Consider the following 9854-nt stretch of genomic DNA (forward strand, 5'->3'; position numbering starts at 1 on the left):
GGTAAATAGCATTAGCATTTGTCCAGACCCATAAAGTAAAGTAGAAAATGGACTTTGGATGATAATGGTGTTCCAATGTAGATTCTGGTTTGTGATATTGATAATGGAAGAGGCTATGCATGTTTGAATACAGGGTATATCTGCGAAATTTCTATACATTTCTTTTAATTTTTCTGTAAACCTATGATTCCAAAAACAAAAATAAAATGAAACCAAAAAACATAAACAAAAAATAAGTCTTTAAAAACAAGAGAATCCTGATTTGAGAAAAGAAAGTTAATTGTTGACTTTGAGAAAACTCACTTCCATCACAAAATGATGAGAGTTATTAAATCACAAAATGGAAAGGGTAAATGTAAATTTCTTCATGTATAAAATCCTTTTACTTGGGATTTTTAATGTAATCTAATTATCTAATGAGATATCAGAAAAAAAACAAGAGAAAATTTAGGCAGGGCAGATTTCTCACATTACCAGTAAGACTCATTACATTCATACAATTGCTTTTAAAAAAAGTTCTTTTTTTAGAAAATAAAATAGAAATTTCTTTACTTGATAAAGCTTTTTCAGTAAAAGGTCAATAATAAATACCATTTTCAGTTGGGATTATCTTTCTTCTGAAAAAACACAAGTCTAGAAAATTCACATCCTTCCCCTTCCAAGTAGTTTAAGAAGTTGGCTCAGCCAGTCTGATCTAGCTCAACTGAAGAACAGATTAATACCAGTTTCAGATCTGTGAAGGCATTCTTTTTTTTTTTTCTTTTTCTTTTTCTTTTTCTTTCCTTTTTTTGTTTTTAAGCAGGGAACAACTTCTTCAGTGTTTGCCTCCTCTTTTTCATTTTTTCTTGTAAACACCTAGATGCTTCTCTATTTTTCTTGCTCTATAAATATGCAGAACATCATGGGAACAGTATCCCACTCTGGGAGCCCAGTGCTTGGTGAATCCATTGCAGTCGTGTCCATCTTAAAACACATTGCTTCATCACTTAATGGAATGGCTGAACCATTAATCTGACCTTTTTTTCTCTTTTATCAATGTATCTAAAGGCTAAAAAATACCCTTCATGTCCTCTTTTACCTGCATCTTACACAATTACCATGCACTAGACTAGATATTAATGTTTGTTCACAGGTTGTTGGTAGAGACAAATGGAAATTAAACACATTATTTAATTCTTAAGTTCTTACTTTTTTTCATCTTGACCAATAAAAAGTACTTTGTGTTTTTTTATGACACATTTATAGATATAATGTGCGCAACAGAATAAAGTTTAAAGGAATACAAATCATGCTGATAGTAATGCAATTAGTAACACTATAAGTGGAAAATTTTCAAATTTACAGGTTTCAAAATACACGTCACCCATGTGTCAAGTAGGAAATTATTTTAATAGGAATTTATTTTAGAAACTATAGAATACTGAACTGAATAATATTATTGGATAGTTCTATATTATTGGATAGTTCTGATTGTTTTCAAATATCCCTTATTAACAGCAGCTTGAAAACTAACCACCTCTCAGAAGCCTCATTGTCATAAATGTCAAAGTTCCAATGACTTGAATTATGCAAACTGTGTGTATATATGGTAGCACCCAAAAGTAACCATAGGAGGGAATGAATTAGTGATTATTATGTTGTACAATGTACAATTAAACCACAAAACTAGAATTGTGATTCAAAGAGTACTTGCCATTTTGCTTGAACACCATACCTTTCAGACAGCTAGTTTATTTTCCAGGTAAACTACTTTCACTCTAACAGCATATATGAAAAATAAGCAAAAAAGTAAACAAAAGACTTAATAAACATAACTTTAAAAAGTGAAGAATATTGCATGCTTGTGTTTTAAATTCAGAAATATTTTTAAGAGGTTTTGGATGAAATCCTATTTTAGTCCAAGCTCACATAAAATACTCTAGTTGTATTTATTGCACTTTGAAATATGCTTTAGTGTAATTATTAAAGGAACTTCATGATAGATCTTGAACTGAAAAATGTTAGAAATGCTGATTCAACAGTCCTGTAATTTGTGACATTTTATTAAATTTTAATAATTTAAACTTAATGTTAAATTAAAATTTTTAAATTAAATTTAGTTGATTTAATTAATTTTAAGTATTTTAGCTACCTAAAATAATTCAAAAGGCCTAAAGTTCTAAAGTACTTATGGATTTACATTTTCATTGTGTACAAAATATGTTTAAACTGCTTAGTAGGAAGGTTTACCAACGTCATCAAAACAGTCTTATTTAAATTAACACCCACCAAAAGATTTAACTAGTATAATAATAAATATTCATCATAAAAAATTGCTTTGGGAGAATGAAAATTTTCAAGAAAAATGTAATAACTTGAATATCTGAGGCTAAAATGTCAAGGAAGTTCATGTTCAAAATTAAAGGACTGTCAGTATAATACAAGACATGTTTGAAAGTTTCACTACAAAAAACACATTTGGGGGCGCCTGGGTGGTTCAGTGGGTTGAGCCGCTGCCTTCGGCTAAGGTCATGATCTCAGGGTCCTGGGATCGAGTCGCGCATCGGGCTCTCCACTCAGCAGGGAGTCTGCTTCCCTCTCTCTCTCTCTCTCTGCCTGCCTCTCTGCCTACTTGTGATCTCTGTCTGTCAAATAAATAAATAAAATCTTAAAAAAAAACACATTTGATTTTAGAATAGTTTTTAAATTACAGTAAAATTGTCATGATAGTTCAGAGACATCCCATATATCCCACGTACAGTTTCCCCTATTTTCAATATCTTACATTAACATAGTATATCTGGCACAATTAAGTAACAAATACTGATATATGAATTTTCTTTATTTCTTTTCAGCGTAACAGTATTCATTGTTTTTGCACCACACCCAGTGCTCCATGCAACACGTGCCCTCCCTAATACCCATCACCTTGTTCCCCCCAACCTCCCACCCCCTGCCCCTTCAAAACCCCCAGGTTGTTTTTCAGAGTCCATTGTCTCTTATTGTTCACCTCCCCTTTCAATTTCCTTCAACTTCCTTCTCCTCTCCATCTCCCCATGTCCTCCATGTTATTTGTTATGGTCCACAAATAAGTGAAACCATATAATAATTGACTCTTTGCTTGTTTTATTTCACTCAGCATAATCTCTTCCAGTCCCGTCCATGTTGCTACAAAAGTTGGGTATTCATCCTTTCTAATAGAGGCATAATACTCCATAGTGTATATGGACGACATCTTCCTTATCCGTTCGTCTATTGAAGGGCATCTTGGTTCTTTCCACAGTTTGGCGCCCATGGTGGCCATTGCTGCTATAAACACTGGGGTACAGATGGCCCTTCATTTTACTATATCTGTATCTTTGGGGCAAATACCTAGTAGTGCAATTGCAGGGTCATAGGGAAGCTCTATTTTTAATTTCTTGAGGAATCTCCACATGGTTCTCCAAAGTGGCTGCACCAACTTGCATTTCCACCAACAGTGTAAGAGGGTTCCCCTTCCTCCACATCCTCTCCAACACATGTTGTTTCCTGTCTTGCTAATTTTGGCCATTCTAACTGGTGTAAGGTGGTATCTCAATGTGGTTTTAATTTGAATTTCCCTGATGGCGAGTGATGATGAACATTTTTTCATGTGTCTGATAGCCATTTGTATGTCTTCATTGGAGAAGTGTCTGTTCATATCTTCTGCACATTTTTTTTATATGATTATTTGTTTTGTGTGTGTTGAGTTTGAGGAGTTCTTTATAGATCTTGGATAGCAACCTTTTGTCTGTACTGTCATTTGCAAATATCTTTTCCCATTCCATGGGTTGCCTCTTTGTTTTCTTGACTGTTTCCTTTGCCATGCAGAAGATTTCGATCTTGATGAAGTCCCAAAAGTTCATCTTCGCTTTTGTTTCCTTTGCTTTTGGAGACATATCTTGAAAGAAGTTGCTGTGGCTGATATCGAAGAGGTTAACGCCTATGTTCTCCTCTAGGATTCTGATGGCTTCCTGTCTCACGTTGAGGTATTTTATCCATTTTGAGTTTATCTTTGTGTACGGTGTAAGAGAATGGTCGAGTTTCATTCTTCTACATATAGCTGTCCAGTTTCCTCAGAACCATTTATTGAAGACTGTCTTTTTTCCACTGTATAGTTTTTCCTGTTTTGTTGAAGATTAGTTGACCATAATGTTGAGGGTCGATATCTGGGCTCTCTACTCTGTTCCACTGCTCTATGTGTCTGTTTTTATGCCAGTACCATGCTGTCTTGGTTATCCCAGCTTTGTAGTAAAGCTTGAAATCAGGTAACGTGATGCCACCAGTTTTATTTTTATTTTTCAACATTTCCTTAGCAATTCGGGATCTCTTCTGATTCCATACAAATTTTAGGATTATTTGCTCCAGCTCTTTGAAAAATACCAGTGGAATTTTGATCAGAATGGCATTAAAAGTATAGATTGCTCTAGGCAGTATAAACATTTTAACAATGTTAATTCTTCTGATCCAAGTGCATGGAATGGTCTTTCATCTTTTTGTTTCTTCTTCAGTTTCTTTCATGAGTATTCTGTAGTTCCTCGAGTACAGATCCTTTACCTATTTGTTTAGATTTATTCCCAGGTATCTTATAGTTCTTGGTGCTATAGTAAATGGAATCAATTCTCTAATTTTGCTTTCAGTATTTTCATTGTTAGTGTATAAGAAAGCCACTGATTTCTGTACATCGACTTTGTATCCTGCCACGTTACTGAATTGCTGTATGAGTTCTAGTAGTTTGGGGGTGGAGTCTTTTGGGTTTTCCATATAAAGAATCATGTCATCTGCGAAGAGAGAGAGTTTGACTTCTTCATTGCCAATTTGGATACCTTTTATTTCTCTTTGTTGTCTGATTGCTGTTGCTAGGACTTCTAATACTATGTTGAACAAGAGTGGTGAGAGTGGGCATCCTTGTTGTGTTCCTGATCTCAACAGGAAGGCTGCAGGCTCTTTCCCACTGAGGATGATATTTGCTGTGGGTCTTTCATATATAGATTTTTATGAAGTTCAGGGATGTTCCCTCTATCCCTATACTTTGAAGCGTTTTAATCAGGAACGGATGCTGGATTTTGTCAAATGCTTTTTCTGCATCAATTGAGAGGACCATGTGGTTCTTCTCTCTTCTCTTACTGATTTGTTCTATAGCATTGATTGATTTGTGAATGTTGAACCATCCTTGTAACCCAGGGATGAATCCCACGTGTTCATAGTGGATAATCTTTTTAATGTACTCTTGGATCCTGTTTGCTAGGTCCTTGTTGAGAATCTTAGCATCCATATTCATCAGTGATATTGGTCTGAAATTCTCTTTCTTGGTAGCGTCTTTGCCTGGTTTGGGGATTAGGGTAATGCTGGCTTCATAGAAAGAGTCTGGAAGTTTTCCTTCTGCTTCAATTTTTTGAAACAGCTTCAGGAGAATAGGTGTTATTTCTTCTTTGAAAGTTTGTTAGAATTCCCCAGGGAATCCGTCAGGTCCTGGGCTCTTGTTTTTTGGGAGGTTTTTGATAACTGCTTCAATCTCGTTACTAGATATCAGTATATTCAGGTTGTCAGTTTCTTCCTGGTTCGATTTTGGGAGTTTATAGTTTTCCAGGAATGCATCCATTTCATCTAGGTTGCTTAACTTATTTGCATATAACTGTTGATAATAATTTCTGATAATTGTTTCTACTTCCTTGGTATGAGTTGTGATCTCTCCCTTTTCATTCATAATTTTATTAATTTGAGCTTTCTCTCTTTTCTTTTGGATTAGTATGGCCAGAGGTTTATCGATCTTATTGATTCTTTCAAAAAACCAGCTTCTAATTATATTGATACATTCTACTGTATCTCTGGTTTCTACCTCATTGATCTCTGCTCTAATCTTGATTATTTCCCTTATGTGTGGAGTTGGTTTGATTTGTTGTTGGTTCTCTGGCTTTTTAAGGTGTAGAGACAGTTGGTGTATTCTGGATTTTTCAATTTTTTTGAGGGAGGCTTGGATGTCTATGTATTTCCCCCTTAGGACCGCCTTGCTGTATCCCATAGGTTTTGGAGCGAAGTGTCTTCATTCTTGTTGGTTTCCATGAATTGTTTAAATTCTTCTTTGGTCTCCTGGTTGATCCAAGCATTCTTAAGCAAGATGGTCTTTTAGCTTCCTGGTGTTTGAGTTCCTTCCGAACTTTTCCTTGTGATTGAGCTCCAGTTTCAAAGTATTGTGATCTGAGAATATGCAGGGAATAATGTCAGTCTTTTGGTATAGCTTGAGTCCTCATTTGTGACCCAGTATGTGGTCTATTCTGGAGAAGGTTCCATGTACACTTGAGAAGAATGAGTATTCTGTTGTTTTAGGGTGGAATTTTCTGTATATATCTATGACGTCCATCTGGTCCAATGTGTCTTTCTATTCTCTTATTTCTTTATTGATTTTCTGCTTTGATGATCTGTCTATTACTGAAAGAGGCATGTTAAGATCTCCTACTATTAATGTATTCATATCAATATGACTCTTTATCTTGATTAATAGTTTTCTTATGTAATTGGCTGCTCCCATATTGGGGGCGTAGATATTTACAATTGTTAGATCGTCTTGGTGGATAGTCCCTTTTTATGTATGTCCTTCTGTATCTCTGACTACAGTCTTTAGTTTAAAATCTAATTTATCTGATATGAGAATGGCTACCCTGGCCTTCTTTTAAGGCCCATTGACATGAAAGATTCTTCTCCATCCCTTCACTTTCAGTCTGGGTATTTCTTTAGGTTCAAAATGGGTCTCTTGTAGACAACATATGGATGGGTCCTGTCGTTTTATCCAATCTGCAACCCTGTGTGGTTTTATGGGCGCATTTAGGCCATTCACATTGAGAATGGTTATTGATAAATATGTTTTTATTGACATCGTGTTACCTTTCTTTCTTTCTTTCTTTCTTTCTGTCAATTGTCTCTATATTTCTGTTCAATGATATTTTTAGGATTTTTTCTCTTTTATAGAACCCCCCATTAATATTTCCTGCAGTGTCGTCTTAGTGGTTGTATAGTCTTTTAAGCCTTGCTGGTCTTGGAGACTCTTTATCTCTCCATCCATTTTGAATGTCAGTCTTGCTGGATAAAGTATTCTTGGCTGCATGTTCTTCTTATTTAGTGCCCTGAATATATCTTGCCAGCCGTTTCTGGCTTGCCAGGTCTCTGTGGACAGGTCTGACGGTATTCTGATGGGCTTTCCTCTGTACGTAAGGAGCTTCTTTGTCCTGGCTGCTTTCAAGAGGGTCTGCCTACAATTATAACTCTCCATTCTTACTATTAGGTGTCTTGAGGACTATCGAGAATCTATAATCTTGGGGCGAAACCGTTCTGCCTCTAGTACATGAACGCTGGTTCCATTCATGAGATTGGGAAAATTTTCATGGACAACTTGTTCCACTATATCCTCTAGACTTCTTTCTTTCTCCTCCCCTTCAGGGATTCCAAAAATTCTGACGTTGGAACATTTCATGGCATCATTTATTTCCCTGATTCCGTTTATGTGGTTTCTAAGCTGTTTGTTCCAGGCTTGCTCCTGATCCTTTCTCTCTATCTGTTTGTCCTCCAGATCACTAATTCTATCTTCTGTCTCAGTTACCCTAGCTTTTAGAGAATTTAGATTAGATTGGAACTCATTGAGAGCATTTTGAACATCAACTGATGTATTATTTTTAACTAAAGTCCCTATTTTATTCAGATTCCTTTGTTCTTACCTAGTATTACTCTGTTACAGATAACATCCAAAATACCACTTTGTATTTTATAGTCCTATCTTCTGATACTTCTCTTGGCTTTGACAATGTTTTTCAGAATTTACTTGGTTTTGATGACCTTAAGAGATTTGAGGAGCACTGGTATTTTGAATTAATTTGGATTTATCTGAATTTTTCTTTCTCATTGGAATGGAATTATATGTTTGCAGGAGGAAGAACACCGATAAGGTGACATTGTATCACATCCTATTACTGGCACATAATATCAACAGTACCTATCACTGTTTATGTTAACCTTGATTATTTGGCTGAAATAGTATTTGAAAGGTTTCTCAAATCCAAAGTTACTTTCTCCCTTTCCCCCATCTCTCTCTCTCTCTCTCTCTCTCTATATATATATATATATCCACAGAGATCTATATCTATAAATCTATATGTATATCTGACTATATGAAAGGAAGTTACTATGTGAAGTCCACCTAAAGGAGTTGGAATTGTGTTTCTTATCCTTGGGGAAGAAGAATCAGCATAAATCATTTGCAGTTCTTTTTCAGATAATATTTGTCTCCTCTTTCTCTTCATTCATTCATTCACTCATTCATTTATATAACTATGGGCTCATGATATTCATTTCATACTTTGTGTTATAATTTAATATAATTGTATTTATTTTGTTCAAATTTTTTCAGCTTTGGTTATTGGGAGTTCTTTCAGTTATCTCCTCTGTCCCTTCGACGTACCTCAATTGTGTGTGTGTGTGTGTGTATGTGTGCGCGCGCGTGCGTGCACCTGTGTGTGCACACTTTATTATTTTGTGGATGCTCTATCCTCATCTTGTACAATTACTTAGAATCAGATATTTATCCAAGGACCTTTTCTTTCTTTTAATTAAGAATAATATTAGAAACCCAAATTTTAGCACCTGGTGAGATAATTGTCACTGGGTTGTATTTGTTTAGATTTTTCCAACTAAGTATTTATCTATATATATGTATACTAAGCAGTGTATATGCGTGCATCTATACATATTTCTGTCTGTAACCATCTGAATTTATAAAAAAGTAAATATGAGTTGTGCTAGTATGTCCAACTGTAATCCATTACCACTTGAGTCATTTCAGCCACCTAAACTTGCTTATCTGTAGACACTTCCATCAGTGAAGAACCTGATTCCTATTAACAGTATCAATTTACTTAACTGTTCATTTCCAATATATATGTGTAGCAGTATCAGAACTGTTAACATGTAACTCCACAGGAAATGAAAATGAATAAGAGTACAATGCTTAGATATAAAGTTTGTTAGGTTTTTTGGTTTGCTTTGATTTGGTTTGGTTTACCTTTAGTCTTAATCCATTTATTTCCAAAATTACTTACATAGCAACTTTTGTTCCATTCTTTTAAGTGAAATTGTTTCATACATTTATAATAGTTTCTTTTTGCACATGTTATATTTTTACCAGAAATCACTTGATCTCCTATTTAATTTATACTCTTTGTTCAGTAAAGTTCTGTGGGTTCTGACCCATACATAGTGCCATGTATCCATCATTATAGTATCATTGGAATGGTTTCATAGTCCTAAAATACTCCCTGTGCTTCTTTTATTTAAATCTTTCTTCTCCACACCTCCCTACCCCTGACAAGCACTGATCTTTGTAATGGCTCTATAGTTTGGGTTTTCCCAAAATGTTGTATAAGTCAAATTGTGTGGTACATAGCCTTTTTAGGCTGGTTTCTTTTACTTGGAGATTATGCATTCAAGTCTCCTCCATATCCTCTTATGACTTTATAGCTCTTTTTTTTTAATCACTGAACAATATTCTATTATATGAGGTATCATGACTTGTTTATCTAGTTCTCTACTGAGGAACATCTTGTTGCTTTTGATCTTTGGCTATTATGAATAAAGTATCTATAAATATTCACATGCAGGATTTTATGTGGATGTAAGTTTTATGTGGATATAAGTTTCAAATCATTGGGTCAATAGGAACACTGTTGCTGAATCCTGCAGCTATATTACATTTAGTTTTCTCAGAAAGTGTCAAATTGTCTTCAAAAGTGGTTGTACCTTTTTGCAATCCCACCAGCAGAGAATGAGTTGCTCCATTGTATAACCAGCAATTGGTTTTGACTGCTTTTGGA

Source organism: Mustela nivalis (assembly GCF_964662115.1).
Source record: "Mustela nivalis genome assembly, chromosome: 16".
Taxonomy (NCBI): Eukaryota; Metazoa; Chordata; class Mammalia; order Carnivora; family Mustelidae; genus Mustela; species Mustela nivalis.